Raw genomic sequence first — 18987 nt, 5'->3', positions numbered from 1 at the left:
GGAGGAAGACGTCTCCCAAGGAGCGGGGGGGGGGGGCGGAGGAAGGTAGTTCTATGAAGGAAACGTGGTCCTAGTAAGAAGAGAGAGGGAAGATTCAAGGCCTAATTGCATGCAATATGGGGGGGGGGGGGTTTCCCAAAAATAGCCACCAAGAGGTGAGGGGTGATTGAACAGTGGCAAACGGAGCTGGTGTTTGCCCCTCGGCTGGCTAGTATAGATGTGCCTTGGCTCTTCCAGCAGCATCTGCCCTTCGATGTGTAATTGTATTAAAAGTATGTGTGTAAGGGCTCTCTTTAACAGTTGACGAGATGAGAGAATTTTGCATAGCTTCCGACACCTGTTGACTTTCTTCCTCTGTACAACTAGGGTGTTTTCCTGAAAATAAGACAAGGTCTTCTATTAATTCCCCCCCCCCAAAAAAAAAGCATTGGGGGATATTTTCAAGGATGTTTTATTTTTATTTTTATGTACAACCATCTATGTTTATTCAAATACTGTACAGTCGTGTCATCATCTTCTGGTTGCTGCACAATGGTGGAGGGTGGGCTTTCACTTAACTAGGGCTTATTTCGGGGGTAGGGCTCCTATAAGGAGCATCCTGAAAAATCATACTAGGGCTTATTTTCATGTTAGGTCTTATTTTCGGGAAAACGATATTACAGAGGCAAGGCTCCTTTTTCCCCCCTGCAGTCTGATCATCTGAAGTGGCAACTGGCCAGACACATCCACAATAACAGATGCTGTTTTTAAGATGTTTACTTCAACTATATTTTATCCTTTCTTGCAAAAAGAATTATGCTTATCCTCATGTTTCAAGTGAATGTTAGTATCAGCTGCAGAAGTGACGTTTCTTTTTTGTAGTCATGATGATACTATCCTTTAAGTTAATTTAAAATGCAAAATTGGCACATGGTCAGAGTATTTTTTTAAAGTCATGGTTGACAAACTGTTCATTTGCTTGCTCTGAGAAATAAGGATTGGAGAGACAATTGAAAAGCATGGAATCTTATTCATGATAGGGAGAAGTGTTAGATGTGTGTGCAGGTGTGTAAAGGAGGCTCCAATAAACCTATCCAGTCCAGGGTCTAAAATTATCTAGTTGTACCACTGACTACATGTGATACAACACAGGTAGCTGGAAAACAGTGCTCAACACTATCCTTTTTAGTGAGCCGAAACAAGTGAAACAATAAACAATAACTTCACCTCCTCACCTTCTGTCATGGACTGGAAACAAAAAAGCAAGGAAGAAGGTGTCCCATAAATGGAAGACCCTGGAATCCACACACACAAATGCTGTCTTGTTTGAATTCTACTACCTATGGGAGTGTGGAGCAGAGGATTATGTAAGGTGACAAGTTCATGCTGATTCACTCTCTTGTTTACTCTCTGTGGGCACTGTGATGAGGAAGATGAGGCTTACAGTACTTCATAGAGTCATAGTATTGATGCCTGCCAGGTGACTTTCTTTCACTGGACAATGTACTGGCAAGGATTAGTCAAAAACAGCAACTTCATATCTCTTTTATTTTATTTTTCAGTCTGTCCTGAGAGAAGAAGTTTCAATAGAACATGTGTTATTAGGCCCTTTGTGAAATGGCATAGCATTCCTTTTAGAAACAACTAGAGATCAGTGAAACACCTCATTTGAGACAAAAGATGACTGACAACCAAGAAAAATAACGAAGCAAGGAATACAGTAATTCCAAAAAGGATGTAACCTCCAGTGGACCTAATAAAGAGCTGGTCAAAAAAACAATGTGAAGATTGGCAGTGGCAAGAAAGAGAGATAAGAAATTAGAAGTAAAGACATAAGTAGGGCGTAGGACATTCTACTGTTCCAGTGAGATGAAGGGAAAACATCACAGTATTGCAGAATTTTGCCAGGCAAGAAGAAGGAGATCATGAAGGAGGGCTGGTGGACGCTAAACATGGGATGTATATCTGTGGGGCTCAAAAGATTGAAAAGGAAAGGGGCAGTGAAATATCAGTGAGAATAATCTTTTCATGGAATAGCAAATGACTGGTATGAAGAGATTTGTGAGCATGGAAACATGACATACAGAGTATTAAATGAGCTACTATTAAACAATAGGATCTTTTACACAAGGGTAAGTATGAAAATAAGTCAATGTAATAGCTAGGGAAATGGCCAATAAATATGACTCATGAGATCTTTTGCAAGGAAGGAAATAACTGAGCTGCAGTGCCTAGTGTATATTTGGATGGGGGAAAAAATAGGTTTAGCTCCATGCCTAGCGATGGAGGCCATTAGTTGCCTTGCTCAAGTTATCCCTTTAAGTTGCTCAGGTTGCTTCTGAGGAGCCAACTGAATAGATCTCAGACCTGAAACTTACAAAGTAAAAAATAAACAATGTATTCCCCTCACTTCTAAGCGTCACAAACAAACTTTACAAGCACTGGTAGGGAAAAACTACTAAATTATACAGCCTCTTAAAAGTTATGGCTGCAATCTTGAACACACTTGTTATAGAGTAGACCACTTAAAGTTGGATTTATTCAGGAATAAACATGCACAGGATGGCATCATAACTGATTTGTTGCAGTAATGAATTTATGGACTACAGCACATATTCCCAGATGCATGAAGTGCAAAATCTTTCAGTGAGTGATCAAATCAATCCAAGGGGAAAATGGAACTGAAAGACAAAGAAATGCAAGAGGTTCAGTAGGTTTGTGATATTTCTGTTGAAAGCATTTCTTATCTTTTATGCATTTGAGTTCTGCAAAGAAACTCAAGCACTAAAAGCCTACTAATTCTAGTGTTTCCCTTTTCTCCTTTGTACCCATGTATGTATTTGCTAAATAAGGCACACCTTCAACATATACTTACCTTCAGAGAGGATTCACAATAAAAATCTGAGTGTTGGAAGCTCACATTTTAGAATTAAATATAAAACAGAAAACAAAACAGAGCCCAGGACTCTAAAAATGATTAAGTACAGACTCTGCATAACCTCTGGTGCTTTCGAGTAAATGGAGGATGGGGTATAGGAGAGATTGCCTTTACCAATAGGGCAAAGGCTCTAATATGGCAGAAAATCTGATTCACTTGCTGCTAATAGAAATAAACAAAGTGTGTGGTCCTTACACAGAACAAAGTGATGGCAGGAGATAATCTTTATTAGATCACTAAAAAAAATTGCTGGCTTTCAACCTATACTGGTATTCATCAGACTTTGCACTAATATATGTTTGATGAGTTGGTAGAGAGAATTCAATCAATGGCCACCAATGGAATTTGAAACCTACACACCTAATGCACCTGCACCCCTGCATTTTTGAACTTACTTTCAAGAAGCAAAATTGACATGGATATCTATTTTGACTCTTAGGACTTTCATATGCTCTTTTTCTGCACTATCCAGAACATATTGTGCATAGCCCTGTGAAGACTGGTATAGCTCAAAAAGCTAACATATATGGGAGACCAGTGGTCTAATAAAAGTATAACCTGCCCTTGTTTTAGCACTAGTAGTCAGCAGATGCCGAAATAGGTCACTGCAATCTGGGAACATATATACAAAGCGGTATTACACCCGGATAGGTTGAAACTACTAGAGTATGAGATATAGCAGGAATGCTACTGTTCCATTCTTTCCATGCCCAGGAAATTGTTCTTTTCTAATAAAAATGTAGGGCTTATGCCCACATAGTTAAACAGAGATGTAAAGGCTTGTGCTTTTTGGCTACAAGTCCCAGAATTCCGTTCTGGATAACAGATGGAATTCTGGGAGCTATAGTCCAAAAACACAAATTTCCAGATTTCTCGTTAAACATAATATTTATTACACAAGTCAGCGAGACGCCTTCTTTTCCTTTTTATATTCAATCTGTTATCTAGTGCCTTTGACAAACTAGGAAAAATGAGGAAATAGGATCTGCATTGTGAAAGTGAGTTTGGGGATTAAGACTTGAGGAAGAACCTTCCAGAAGAAAGGGGTCTGTGTGCATATACGTAGGCTCACTATGGAAGAGTATTTGCCATTGGATAACATAGCAGAAGAACATGATGGACCATCATTTTGAGTGCTCACCTGCCTTTTCCAAGAACAAAGATAGACTTACTGTTCTGTTCCTCTAGGAAACAGGGAGCCAGGATTGAACTGTCTCTTGTCTCATTGCAATTTTTCACAGCGTTCATGGAGAGTGAAGGGAAGCATGTACAGTGAAGAAGAATCTACACTCTGATACGGATCTACATGCACTTTATTTAAAGGTGACTTTATACTCCTAAATATCATTCATTAATTAATTCAGTTCGAGGATTCTTAAGATCGAACTATGAACCCTTTCTTTACCATATTTTTACTTTCTGGTTGGTACTTTGTATTTTCTTGCAGCATAGTTGGTTGGGTTGCTGGCTGGTCTGATGAAGGAAAGAGGTTTTGGACAAAGACATAAACAGAAAATAAATACAAAATATATAGATATTTATTTCTAGCTGTAGCAAATCTGAAAGTATATTGAGTATACAGTATACAAATTATACTGAAAGTATAATGACTATTTCTTCAATGATACATGGCCTGTTTCAAATCATGTTTAAAATTTATGCCCTCACCATAATGTCTAATAATGTTTCGTTACTGCTTTATTGCTCCACATTCTTTTAAAATCTCTGTTTTAAATGATGGACTTGAAGCAACCACAATGTGTAACGACTGGGTTGTGATATATAGTTACATATGTTGTTTGTTTGCCAGTTGAAACAAGGGAGATCTGTGGCAGTGAACTGTGTGTCAAGGCTTTATATTTCCTACAGCTGGTGTAAGCCTCACAGCAAACAGGCTTTATTTCACTTTTGATTTGAAAATGGGGAAATGGACTAGGGAACCATTCACAGGATTTTCTGAGCTGGTAAAGGCCAACTTCGACAACCACCGTATGTCTTACATAGGTGTTCTTCAGAGCTGGTACCAATAGGTCTTCTATTATCACTAAATTGGGAGTAGGATAGAGAAACCAAATCCTTCATTGTAATTATTATCAGTTAAGAATTAAATAATTTTGTGGGCCAGTTTTCTCCTTTATCATAGGACATATTCAACTTTTGGAGGGCAGGAAGATTGACTTTTGCGTCTCCTAATAGAGGAAGCAATGTCCCAGTGGTAAAATATTGTACGAAGTTAGTACAAAATAAATACAGATCCTCTTGCAGAACCTGTTCTCTAGCCCACAGCAATAAATAAACATTTTATATGTCCATTCCTCCTCCCTCATCTTTATGAAATGATACAGAGAAACAAGCAGTACTGAGTATTAATAACAAGAACTGGAACATTACTGGTATATCTTGCTTTCTTTTTATTAAAATTCTTATATGGGTAAACCTAACAATTCAATGTACTAACAAGATAATTCAGCTCGTCCAAAAATAAAACATGGTTTATGAACCTGGGATATTGTGCTTCTGTATCCATAATTCAAAAGGCCAGGAAATGGCCCCATATTGCTGCACAATAGTGTGCCCATGTTGCCAGTGGGAAAAATGATGCCAAACTTTACAAAGAAAAGCTCAGCCTAAATATTGACAATATGAATGGCAGCAGTCTGTAATACATTTGAAGAGGCCACAGACTGGAAACTGTCACACATCATCTTATAAGGTTCATTATGTGACTTACACAATCCTGATTCAGCCCATATTTCTTTCTTATTGAGTTTATGGCTGTGGCAAAAAAAAAGTTGAGAATAGTTTGTCTACAGGATACTTTCTTGTGCTCACTGCCGTGCAGAGTGTAAAACAGCCCTGATGATTGTTTTGGGGTGAGAAGCGGTTAACTAATGAAAAAAGGAGCCTGCTTCTGGGATTTTCCATTGCTTGGTCTCACTTTGTGAATGGGAGAGAGCACAAGAAGGTATTCTGTAAACCACCTTGATTGCTGCCATTGGCATTGTCAACATTCAGGCTGCCCTTTGCAATGTAAAACTTGGCATCCTCTTTCCTGCTGGTAATATGGACACAATATTGTGCAGCAATAACAGGCCATTTCCTGTCGTTTGAAGAAAAGGTTTTTTGAAGAATTGAATTTCTTGGCTTTTTAAATTGGAAGTTTAAATATGCGTACAATATACACAGATCCCAACAGAAACCTTGCTCATATGGAATTACTAAGTGCTAGAGGATCACAGAAGATGAATACGTGATCTATACTATGATTGCTGGGAGAGGACAAAAGCAGGAACAGGTGGGATGTGGCTGTAGTTTCTCTGTTCAAAAATATTTTGAAGGGCTGTTTTTGGATAGAAAGATAGGGAGGGGAATCAACTCAAAATGTGCTGTTGGGTGAAGACATTATAGATACTACACACAGTCAGAAAGGCAGAAAAGTGGGTGCGCAATCAAGTCAACCTTGAACTCTCACCAGAGCAAAAATTAATAAACAGGCTACCCATCAAGCACACATAATGAACATACGGAACTAACCAGAAAAGACAATATTGTTGGGGAAGGGGGGGGCAGTAGGAAACGAGGAAGACCTAACATGAAATGCTGTGCGTTTTCAAAATCTGAGCAGAACTGTTAATGATAGAACATTTGGAAGGTCATTAACTTATATAGTCACCACACATGAGAAGCAAGTTGATGGCACATAAATTCTTTGGATTTTTTTAATTACCATACAATAGTATAATGACAGGGTAGGTGGAATGATCGAAATTATGATAGGATATAGGCACCAAAGCTGTGATAACATTGAATAGGACTATCCCCAGCCACGAAGTTGAAAAATAATAATTCCACATTTTTCTGGATCTTTGTTTTTGTTGTTATTAATCTTTTAAAATATTTTTGACACAGAATCTTTTTGCCAGCGCGCAAGCCTATTTGGCCAGAAAGGAGTGAGAAAGTGCTCCTCTTGAGAGTCAGCTAATTGGGTTTTGACTGACAGGTTCTAAAGTTCAGTTTGCCGCAGATGTGGAGCTTATTTCCTCTTTGAAGAATTGTGTCAGGAACTGGGTTTCACAAATCATGAGATAATGTTGACTGAAAGCACTCAAAGCTGGGAGAAACACAACTGCTTTGTGCTTTTGTAATGTAGAAATGCTTTGAATATGTCTTGCAAAATTGTATATTAACTTCCTGGAGATACATGGCACAACGTCCCTTTCTGGAAGAATGTCACTCCATTACTTTCTTTAAAACAAGCCTGTTTTTTGACACCAGATCTGCTTGTAGATTGTTTCTATGACTTTTCATTGCCCTCCAAATATTTCCTTTCCTGGCCCACAACATTGCAGTAATGTATTTACTTTGGAATGCTCCTCCTGGTTAGCCTCTTCTGTGCATGCTCAATTTTATAACAAAGCAAGTGTTTTTCACTTTTGAAAGACCTTTTTTGAGGATCAGTATTTCAGCTCCTGCAGCACTTTTCCAATCAAAAGAAAGAGTGCTGGCTCAATCATTCTCTTTCCAGATAAGGAAAACTGTCTTTTCAGTTTGTATAAGCTATTTTAAATCTGGGTCCATTTAGGGTTGCTTGTTTTTGCACCAGGGCAGGGGCAGTTTTTCTTCTAAAAAAAGATAAATTGCAACCCCTTTGCCCAGACGTCTCAAAATTAGGCTTACAGCAAGGGCAGACTGCCTTCTACATCTGTATCAAACTTGATGCTGACCTAAGCTCCAGTTTCAAAGTTATAATTTTTGGGCGTCTGCCCCCACTTATAGAGTTTTGTAGAATGTTGATTTTCTCTGCTGCACAATAACAAATTCCTTCTATAACAATTTTGTTACTTTACTGTAGCCATACAGCAACCATCTGGAAGGATAAGTGCATATGGCCCCACCAAACATATTGCATTTTATTTTATTTTTTTCATTTGACAACTGGAAGGTTAAGTGCATATTTTCTTCCAGTGGTAAACTACTTTGTCAGATGAAAACTAAAATAAAATAAAATTTAAAAACCTCACACATTTTAAAAAATCTGTTGAAAAGCCCAATAAATTGTTGACTGAAGCATTTTGTTTAAGAAGACATTCAAAAGGAAAATAGTTTATAGTCTTAAAATCACTCCTCAAAGAGTTTGTTCTGTTTGTTAATTCTGCTGGTCTCTATAATGTAAGAGGAAGCATGAAAGTTAACTATGGAGACCCTTTTGGGTTCAGACAGTTTACTTTCTCATCTGCGTGGAGTAGAACAGTAAGTAATAAAAGAGTGACTTTTAAAAAACAACCAATTTAAATTGCTTTAGCTATAGTCATAAAGGGAACAGAAGACCTAGAGATGGAAGGGCAGCAAGTGAATGTCAGGGACAACTCAAGAGTAACTATGAGAGTAACCATGAAATTCATAGTAATGCCAACCTGATTGCAGCATTATAGGGAAAAGCAAAATAGAAATAAAAAGTAAAAAAAGAGACAAAAAAGTGGTGGCACCTTAAAGACTAATGGTTATATTTTTTTTAATATGAGCCTTTGTGGACAAGTCTACTTAATCAGACATAAGAGAAAGAGATTTACAGCAATGAATCTGAAGACGTTTTGAGAGCTAACATACCCTGGATTCAAAAACAAGAACCAAGTACATTCTATGGAGTCACTGATAAACTGGCAAAGTTTCTGGACATGGGGATTTTGTTTGTTGAGCAAATTCAGAAAATAATACACACCAGGAGTATATCTAACAACTAATAAATAACTTGTTTAGTTCAGAGGCAAATATCCATTCTGGCAGTGTATGCAAAGGAAAACCAGGAAAACATGGCAGAAGACTATGGTGGAGTTTGTGCTATGATGGATATCCTATGAAGAAACTTATGTATCTCCACAGGCAGCTTAGTATACCATGGGAAGACCAGCTGGACTACAATATAGTAACATTCTGGTGCTACCATATTTCCACACTGGATGAAATATACTAGGATTTTTCCTTCTCCTTTTTTAGTTTAGAAATCTAACATATTGTGGCACTGTATGATTGAATGCACCCATCCCATTAATGCTGCAGTAAGATAGTAGGTAAGGGATGTGGTGGCGCTGCGGGTTAAACCACAGAAGCCTCTGTGCTGCAAGGTCAGAAGACCAGCAGTCGTAAGATTGAATCTGCACAATGGTGTGAGCTCCCGTCGCTTGTCCCAGCTCCTGCTAACCTAGCAGTTCCAAAGCATATAAAAATGTGAGTAGATAAATAGATACCACCTCGGTGGGAAGGTAACGGTGCTCCGTGTCTAGTCGTGCTGGCCACTTGACCATGGAAACTGTCTTTGGACAAATGCTGACTCTATGGCTTGGAAACAGGGATGAGCACTGTGCCCTAAATCAGTGGTTCTTAACCTTTGTTACTCGGATGCTTTTGAACTGCAACTCCCAGAAACCCCAGTCAGCACAGCTGGTGGTGAAGGCTTCTGGGAGTTGCAGTCCAAAACTCCCGAGTAACCCAAGGTTAAGAACCAGTGCCCTAAATGTCAAAGGGAACCTTTGGACTGCACTGGACTAAATGTCAAATTATTATCTTTACCTAAGATAGTAGGTAAGAAATCATTAGATGGTATGTATACCACATGTGGGCAAATTGCTTGCAAGGATCATTGCAGCATCAAAGCAACATCTTCTCATCTGTAACATGCCTGACATGAAGAACGATCGCTGGGACTGAAAAAAAAAATCACCAAAACAACACAGTACAGAAACATAACCCCCCTCAGCCAAAGCTCACCCTGCAAAACCGACCCAGAAGTTTCTAAAAAGCAAAAAGCATCACCTTACCAGGCAGACCAAAGTCTCCTCCCATGGCACTCACTCCCTGGCGGGAAGCCTCCTCCTGTGCCACCACTGCACACCCCGTCCACGGAGGAGCCCCTCCGACCTGTGCGCCCCAGCCCAGTGCCTTTGGCCACCCTTACTCATGAGTAGACTCATGCCAGGAATGGCCAGGGAGCGCACCGGCTTCCTGTGCCCCATGGTGATTCAGAGCTGCCACCGCCTCTCCTTCCTCCTCCTGCACCTCAGGAATAAAAAAGTTCCCTGACGCCCTGCTCTAACCATTGGGGCAAAAGAGCTACAAAGAAGCAGCCTCTTCGCCACCAGCGGTTTGAATTTCCTACCTTTCCCCCCTTTTTCTGTTCTTACGTCGAAGGTCCGCTCGCAAATCAAAGCAACATTTTGCGAGCAGAGCTGTTTGTAAGTCAAAATGTTCATTGGTAGGTTCGTAACTTGAGGCACTACTGTACATATTTGGAATATATCCTCTCCTATTATAGTAAAGTAGAGCTTGGAAAGCTACCTTAGAAAGGATTTGGTCACAGCTATTGTTCAAGGGCCCAAAATGAGTTATTACTAAAGCTGCCATTTTTAAAAAGTTACTCCTTAATTCATTATTTTTTAAAAAAGTAACTGCAATTGTTAATTTAAAAGGAGCTACTGAAAGCTGAAAGCTGCTCCTTGGGATACAATACACTCTCATACCAGCTACCATTTGAAGTATATGGTATTACCTTTCCACTGTACACTGGGTTCTGTAACTATAGGCAGTAACTTTAGACTGCAACTATAACAAGCAACTTTAAAGGTTAGCTACACTACAAAATGAAGGTATCCTTCATAGACTTACTATTGTAATGTTATAATTGGACAATGGAATTCACTGACAGTAATTGCAATTAGTTTCTTCCAAACTCTGAATACAACTTTCACTCTGTCTTGGCTATAGCATGGAATCCATAGCACAAAGATACAGATAACTTGATAAAGACAGGCATTTCCCCACACTCCCAATAAAGCTATTCTTTTTTATTCAATAGAAAGCATACTGTATCTAAAATGCAACTAGGTTAGCCTTAAAACCAAAACCAAAATCTCATTGCATTTTTCTGTGTGCATAAAGGATTTTTTTTAATGAGGCTGCTTATCATGTGCCCTGAAACATGATCAGTTTTACAATCAGGAGAGAACTGGGAGCATAATGGATGGCCCAGGAAATGAGTCAGAACTCACACAATTTTACATGATCATGTAGAGCAGTAGGATTCTGTCTCCTGTTTCTAAACCAGCTGGATGATAAAAGGCCTAATGAATTTAATTGCAACCAGTAATGTTACCTGTATTCTCCATTGCCTGTTTAACTTCCTCATTTCCTGGATAAAGAAAACCTTTGTGTGCTCATGGAGCTCCATTTGCTCTTTCTGGATAAACATGCATGGAACTTCAGCAAATCTGTTTTCAGAGCAGAACACTTTTAATGCATTGCTTTCAAATCTGCATGAAAAGATTCTTAAGTAGATTGCTTCCCTTTTAGGCAAAAGGAAGAGCAAGAAAACAAAATCGTTGGGCCTAACATGTGCTATAATTTAGGACTTCTCTCACACACTGTTGGAACCTGCCATTGTACTTCTCTGAAAGACAAAGTGTTATGTTGGTCTTTTGGTAGACTGCACTTGAGGCTTCACTGAGCAGTGTTTACATAGTGCAAAGCTTTAATGGCCAGTAAGTAGAAGAAAAATGTAGTGGCACTGCACAAGGTTGAGTTCCATTGTGAGGAAGATGCCTTTCTTTCTTGAAAAGGCAAAATAGTTCAGTAAACACTGCTTTACATCCTCTTCTTCTCTGCACAGTTAATCCCGTCACTGCCTGGCAATATTGCTACTTGTATAATTACAGTCATACTAAAAGTGACCTATACACTGCCAGCTGTTAGCAATTTGCATCACACCAAAAATGCAACCATTTCATTCTTGATTTCCTTTCTGTATTTTTATCCAGAGGCTAATCCGCAAAACTACTTTACCTCGCCTTCACAGGATTGACGCTGGGGCTGCACACAAGCTTTGAAAAATGCCAAATTGGGGGTATTTGTGTCAGTATGTTAACACCACTATCAAATTGAACAGCCCTGACTCTGTTTTGGTATGGACTACAACCATTTCAGGACCATCTCAGAATAAACCAGAAAAAACATTGTTTAAAATGTTAAATGTAAAAAACATGCACTGAAAAGTAGAAAAGGGGAACAAGAAAGTAATAACCCCATAAGGCAGGAACTGAAGTGGTATTAGATGAGAAAAATTTAAGATGAAAGTTGATAACCTCACACATTCCCCATGGGGACAAGAATATCTCTGGCACTCTCCAGTTGCTTAGAATGTGGGAGGGTCCCTGAGTGAGGTCACTTTTAGTTTATATTCTCTTAACACCTTGTTTTCCTTCATTCCGTTTACCCTATTTAGGGTAGGGTAGATGCCCCAAATTGCATTGGATTTTTTTTTCTGATAATTTACCTTTAGCATTCCATATCTGTGCATGTGTACATACATAATTTGGATGTTTGTGTTCTTGTTTAGTCTTTGAGTGCTTGGTTAAGTTTTAGTGCTATAAGGCTTGTCTGCCTGTTTTTCTTTCTTTCTCTCCTTTTACTATAGTCTTTAAAATAGTTCCTGATAAGTGAAACAAATCAATATACTGTAATACCTTCTTCTCCCTTTTTGTCTGTTCCTGATAGAGCTCTAGCTAGGTGACAATTACACCATATCTAACACAACGGAGTAAAAGGAGTTTGCATGAAGACAGCACCTCCCTTCTGAGACCCAGCAGAAAGGACGTCCATTTCTTCATTGATCAGGGATCGAACAGCAGCACCTGAAAAGTTGCTTGGCTGCAAACTGGCACAGTATCCATTTTCCTCCTGGAGGCCAGCCCACTTCACAGAATTAGGAAAAAGGTTGGTTAGGAAGTCCAGCTGCTGAATCCCACAGCACATGAAGTCAGCTGTCAGTCCTCATAACTACTACACCTCCCTGTGTGTAAGAAAAAATAAGATATATTCAGTCAATAGAATGAGGAGAAGGCATTCAGCAGGGCTATCCACATTGCTCCATACATAACATGGATGTCTAGACCACTAAGGGGATAGTAAAACAAAGTGGTTGGGCTTATTGGCCACCCTCAGATATTACTTATTTGGGGATACATAAACTATGTTGCCTGTGGACTTAGGGAGGTATAGTCCAAAAAGGACTACCTCCCAACTCTGATCAGCCCTGTCTTCCTCCCGCAGTAGCTGTGGAAAACAGGACCAAAGAGACTGGAGAAGTGTTTTATTTATTTAATTTATACTCTGCCTTTTTCTCAGAAGAGGAACCCTAAGTGAGATGCAAACAATTTTTTTAAAAAGTATTTTAAAAACTAAAAATATAGTCAATAACAATACTGCTTTTTTAAAAAATTATCTAAAATGTTCAAAATAAAAATGTTTAAAACAATTTTAAAACACATTAAAAATATAAAGGATACAATTCCCCCATTAAAATATTTTCTTAGCAGCTATTTACGTATTAAAAGCCTCTCTTTTAAAAAAGGGTCCTTGCCTATTAGTGGAAGGACAGGAAGGTGAGAGCCAGCCTGATCTAGGCGAGGGAATACCACAGTCAAGGAGCAGCCTCCAAAAGGGCCCTCTTTCATATCTATACCAAATGTGATAGTGTCAGGTCTGAGAGAAAGGATTCTTGGATTAGTCCTAACTATAGAAATACAGGAATCCTCTCAATACTTCACTCTTTCATCTCAAGGAATTCTAACACCCCTTTTTCTATGAAGGTAGTTGTAGCAGTTTTGGGGTCTCATGGAAGAAAGCATAGTGATGCTTCACCAAGGTAGTTACCATTTCCTATTACTTTTTTATTTTTTCCAGTTTCAAAAAGTTAAAAAAAAACAGAAGCCTTTTCCTGGAACTAAAGATACAGACTACCCACTTACCTGAGTGTAAGCACCACTGAAAATAATGAGACATATATCTGAGTAGACCTGTACAAGACAGTATTGTCACATATAAATCCAAGAACAAAATTCAGAATCATCTCTGTGAAATACTTGCTTTGTGTGGTTTAACAGTTTATCAAATACAGTGGTGCCTCACACAACGATGTTAATTGGTTCCAAAAAAATCAACGTTGTGTGAAACATCGTTCTGTGAAACACCATTTCCCATAGGAATGAATTGAAAACCGGTTAATCCGTTCCAATTGGAACAGATTGCCGTCTTTAAGTGAAAAAACCCATAGGAAACATCGTTGAGTGAAACAATGTTTCCTCCATTGGAATGTATTGAAGCCGACTCAATACATTTCAATGGCTTTGCAAAGTCCTTTTTCGCTCCTGTAAAAGTGCCTTACAGTGTTTGGAACAGGTTTTAAATGCTTGCAATCGTTAGCCCACCTCCTGAACCCTATGCAAACTTAATTTGATGTTGTTCTGAGTCGTCCTTAATTTTTAGTGATTTTTTAAATTTTCTCTCATTGGAATGTATTGAACTTTCCGTCCAATGCATTCCAATGAGAGAAAATTCAAAAAATCACCAAAAATTAAGGACGACGCAGAACAACACCAAATTAAGTTTGCATAGGGTTCAGGAGGTGGGCTAACGACTGCAAGCATTTAAAACCTGTTCCAAACATTGTAAGGCACTTTTAAATGAGTGAAAACGGACATTGGAAAGGGCTCTTTGATCTCCGTTTTCTTGCTTTTGAAGCTCTTTCCGATGTCCGCTTTCACTCATTTAAAAGTGCCTTACAATGTTTGGAACAGGTTTTAAATGCTAGCCCACCTCCTGAACACTATGCAAACTTAATTTGGTGTTGTTCTGAGTCGTCCTTAATTTTTGGTGATTTTTTGTTTTCCCTATTTAAATGCATTGAACTGTCCATTCAATTGATTTAAATGGGGAAAATAAAAAAATCACCAAAAATTAATGAAGACTCAGAACAAAACCAAATTAAGTTTGCACATGTTTCACAAGGTGCACTATGGAATCCAAGCATTTAAAACAGGTTTCAAACATTTTAAGACACTTTTAAATGAGCAAAAAGGGACATTGTTAAGTGAAATTCCCCCATAGAGAACATCGTTAAACGATGGGGGAAATTCCTCAAAAAAACCCATCGCTGTGTGAATTCATCGTTGTATGAAGCAATCGTGTGAGGCACCACTGTACTGTCGTTCTCTAAGAAGAAGCGTTATGTGCACATGTCTTTTTCATTGGCTTTTATAGAAAGCAGCCATGTAATCTTTTCAGATGAAAATTGAGAGATTCTAATGGTGACTGATTGACAGAAATATACCCTAGCACATGCATTTCTCTTTTTTGTTTCAAAATAATAAGGACAGATAATTACCATTCTTTGTGTCTTTTGTCTGTTTTTAGTCTAAATAAACTGCTCCCCTAGCTGCCTGTAGGACTGCACATGTCTCTGTTATATCAATGTAAAGGTGATGTTATCTGTTCAATTGACAGTTAAAGAACATGAAGTGTCTATATTACAAGAAGCATTTAAACCATACTTAAACTCCTCCAGTATGAATTTGGTGATCAAGTTATACTAGAGTTTTAGAAAACACTTGCCAGAATCCCTGCTGGGAATTTACATTGATGTAAGTGCGACTGCATAAGTTGCAGCAGTAAATTGTTGCTAATTAACTTGTTGCTGCTCGTATGCCATTTGCACAACTTGGCACACAACCAGAAATGGGAATGCAAACTCATTCTTTAGCAGTAATTGGCCAGCATGATTTTTACACAATTGCCCTTCCAGTAGTGTCGATCCCCAGTAAATTTCTGGGCCAATTTTGAACTGTGTCTTCTGGGTTTTCAAAAGCATTGTGGCAACTGTGAAGTAGTTGTCAGGAATATTTGTGATATTTTAGTCCTTGTGTAGTAACTTCAACTTCAACTTGTGTAGTAACATCACAATACGGAGAAAAACGATTTGCAGTCCCAGTGTTCCAAGGATGCAATCCACACTGGTTTGAGAGTACAGTAGGTCCTGGGTATCTTCAGGGGGTAGGTTCTAAGCTTCCCCTGTGGATGCTGTAAATAGCAGATAAGCAAAGCACATTTCCATTTTCTTTGGTGTCCATGCATGGTTGCAGGTTTTAGCTGAATCAAACTCCTTGGACCAGGGAATCCTGGCACAGTCTTGACAAAGGACTGGGTTCCCTGCCCTGCTCTTCACAAAGGATGCTTACCTGAAATCATTAACTGCCGCCTAACCTTCCCCCATGCAAATGTGTTTTCTCCATCTCACCCAAAACTGCTTCCCTCAAACTGCTTCCTACAGAGATGGGAGTGTATTCCTATTATTCTACCTATATATAGTATAGTATCTGGTTCTATCTAGTGACCAGTTCTGGTAATACATCTTGTTAACATGGGTTGGTGGGTGGGTGGGTGGGTGGGTGGGTGGGTTGGTTGGTTGGTTGGTTAGGCAGCAGATAAGTAAAACAGAGGGTACTGATCCATATGATTCCCTCTAATTTCCCTGAATTTCCACCAACTTCAGTTGAATCATGCAAAACCAAGTTACTTTGAGTCACTGACTTTTCCTCAGATCCGCAGAGCGTTCATGGAACTTAGATTTGGGCAGATGACCACAACATATCTTGAAGGGAGGTATAAAGGAATCCCAGCAAAGGAGCGGAAATGTGTCTATGGCTACAATCAGAGTGAGGACCTAACTCACTATGAAGATCCCAGAGAAAGATTTTTGTCTCCCATTATTCAGCTGTATCCCAACTGTACTTCAATGGAAATAATAGTAAGACTACTCAATGATACACAGCTGTAAATTGCTGCACAATTTGCCCTGGCAGATAAGCGGCTGAGGCTTCGATTTGTTAAGGTCCATAATATTACATAAATTTGAATGTGGTGACTTTGATACAAAACAAGGTAACACATGCCATAATAAAAACACACACCACCACATGACCAGTGTGCTCATTTGACGCACAGGAGATTGGGTCATGCTAATTTCAGGGTGGTAGAAAAAATGCAAGAGATGGCAAAAGGTTTGAAAATGAAACCCTGTAAGAATTTTCTGGATTGTAATGTATGCAAAGTTGCAAAATCAAAGGTCGGAAGAATAAGGAAGGAAAGTAATAAGCAAACACAGAGGTCTTTCCAGTTGGTCCAGTTAGTGCAGATATAATAGGGCCTCTAATGCCATCTATGGGAGGAGCTAAATATGTTTTAGTCTTGGTCAATGACCACACACATTTCTCATTCTTTTTCTCATGAAAAATAAGGCAGAAGTGTTTGACCATTTCAGGGTGAACTTTGTGGAAAGAAGTTATGGCCAGAAGGTGGACCAGTTGCAGACAGGTAGAGGGTATGAATTCATGTCTGGAAAGTTCCAGACATGGCTGACAAAGATAGGGCTACATCACAGAAAAACAAGTCCCTATTCTCCATTTCAAATCATGTGGCAGAACGCAGGAATGGAGTCCTGCAAACCATGAAAGACGCCCTGTAAGTGGATGCTAACATGAGTAATTTGTACTGGGGAAAGGCATTTCAGACGGCAAACTACATAGTTAATAGAATTTGGTCTTCAGCTACAGAACAGATCATGTTATATGGCAAAGAACCTTTCCTGCAACATATGAGAGTGTTTGGATGCAGTGCCTGGGTGCACATTCCAAAAGAAACAAGGAGAAATGAGATTTCTGGGGTATGAAAAAGGGTCTAAAGCATATAGATTCTTTGATGGAAATAGAAATGTGGTTATTTCCAGATAAGCCAATTTCTGTGAACAAGAAAATTGGGACAAGGTTCATGCAAACTCAGAAGTGTTCATACCCATAAATAATGATGAAAAAATCTCAGGAAATAGAGATGCTTCCAAAGCAAGAGGCTGAAGGAAGCTCAAGTCCCAACAGCTCAGAGGAAGATGATGGGGGAATGTAGTGAGGCAAAGAGTCAGCCTGTTAAAGAAGAACCAGAGCTTCCCAGAAGGTCAGAAGGATCTAACAAAGGAGCTCCATCAAGGTTTGGTGTGTGGGAAATAAGAGTTTGTCATGTGTTCAATGAACCTAAGAATTATGAAGAGGTGTTGCTTCTACCTGACGCAGAGAAAAGTTTTTCCCCCAACAGTAATGGCAGAAACTTTGAGGGGTTCAAATTCAGAAAAAAAGACAATGGTTATGTCTTAAATCAGAGATTAAAGATAGAGGAAATGCTAAGAAAATACAATATGCAGGACTGCAAAAGTGTACAGACACCCATGACAGTAGATTTTCAAAAGTCAGAGGATGAAAGCAAAGAGTTTGAAGAACAAGAACTGTTCCAATCAGCAATTGGGCATTTACAATATCTAGCAAATTGGACAAGGCTCCAGATATTGCTGTAGGAGTTAATATTCTGAGTAGGCATACTGCAAAGCCAACACAGAAACACTGGTTGGGGGTGGAAAGAATATTTAGATATCTAAAACGTACTCTTGACACATGTTTGTTAATACAACCCTCTAGTGATTTAAAATTAAAAGTTTATGTAAATAGTGATTGGGCCAACAACATAACTGACAGGAAATCAATATCAGGTTTCACAATAAAGTTTGCTGAGACATTGGTGGGATGGAAATAAAGGAAGCAAAATTCTGTTGCCACATCCACTGCTGAGGCAGAGTTTGCTGCTCTTTCAGAAGTGTGTTCAGAGCTAGCATGGTATAAGCAGTTGCTTATAGATCTGAAAATTAAAGTAGATCAGCCATAACAATGTTTGGGGACAACACCACATGTATACAGATGGCAACCACAGAAAAAAATGAGAAGCAGAAGTAAACACATTGATATTAAATATCACAATGTTAGAGAGGCAGTAAAAGAAAAAGTAATTCAACTGCAGTATTGTGAAACAGAAAAGAATGTAGCAGACATTCTAATTAAACCACTGAGTGTGCAAAGACATAGAGAACTAACTGAAGAATTGGGAATACATTTTGCTCAGTTGTAAATTAGGAGGGGTGTCAAGGATAATTTCCGCACTGAGGCAGAACGAGGCCTATGATAATCAGCAGCCATACTTGACAGGTGTGCAAAATGCTGAATCATGCAGTCTGGGATGATGCAATGTCCACACTGATTGGCTGTGTGTAAATGTGCATGTGTATAACTCTGTGGACCTGTGGAGAAGATGTACAGATCTTTTCTAATGAGTGTCATGCTGCCGGTTTGTACTGCTGAACTTCTGTATAT

The 18987-nt window shown here is 39.0% G+C and overlaps 1 protein-coding gene across 1 annotated transcript in view; it reads left to right on the top strand.

The window, feature by feature from the left end:
* Positions 1–18987, top strand: part of LOC144583216 (uncharacterized) — a 548560-nt gene that overhangs the window by 186581 nt on the left and 342992 nt on the right. The gene's annotated exons all lie outside the window — the stretch shown is intronic.

The sequence above is a fragment of the Pogona vitticeps genome, chromosome 5 (assembly GCF_051106095.1).
Source record: "Pogona vitticeps strain Pit_001003342236 chromosome 5, PviZW2.1, whole genome shotgun sequence".
In the NCBI taxonomy this organism is placed as follows: Eukaryota; Metazoa; Chordata; class Lepidosauria; order Squamata; family Agamidae; genus Pogona; species Pogona vitticeps.
This window is presented reverse-complemented; position numbering and strand designations above follow the sequence as displayed.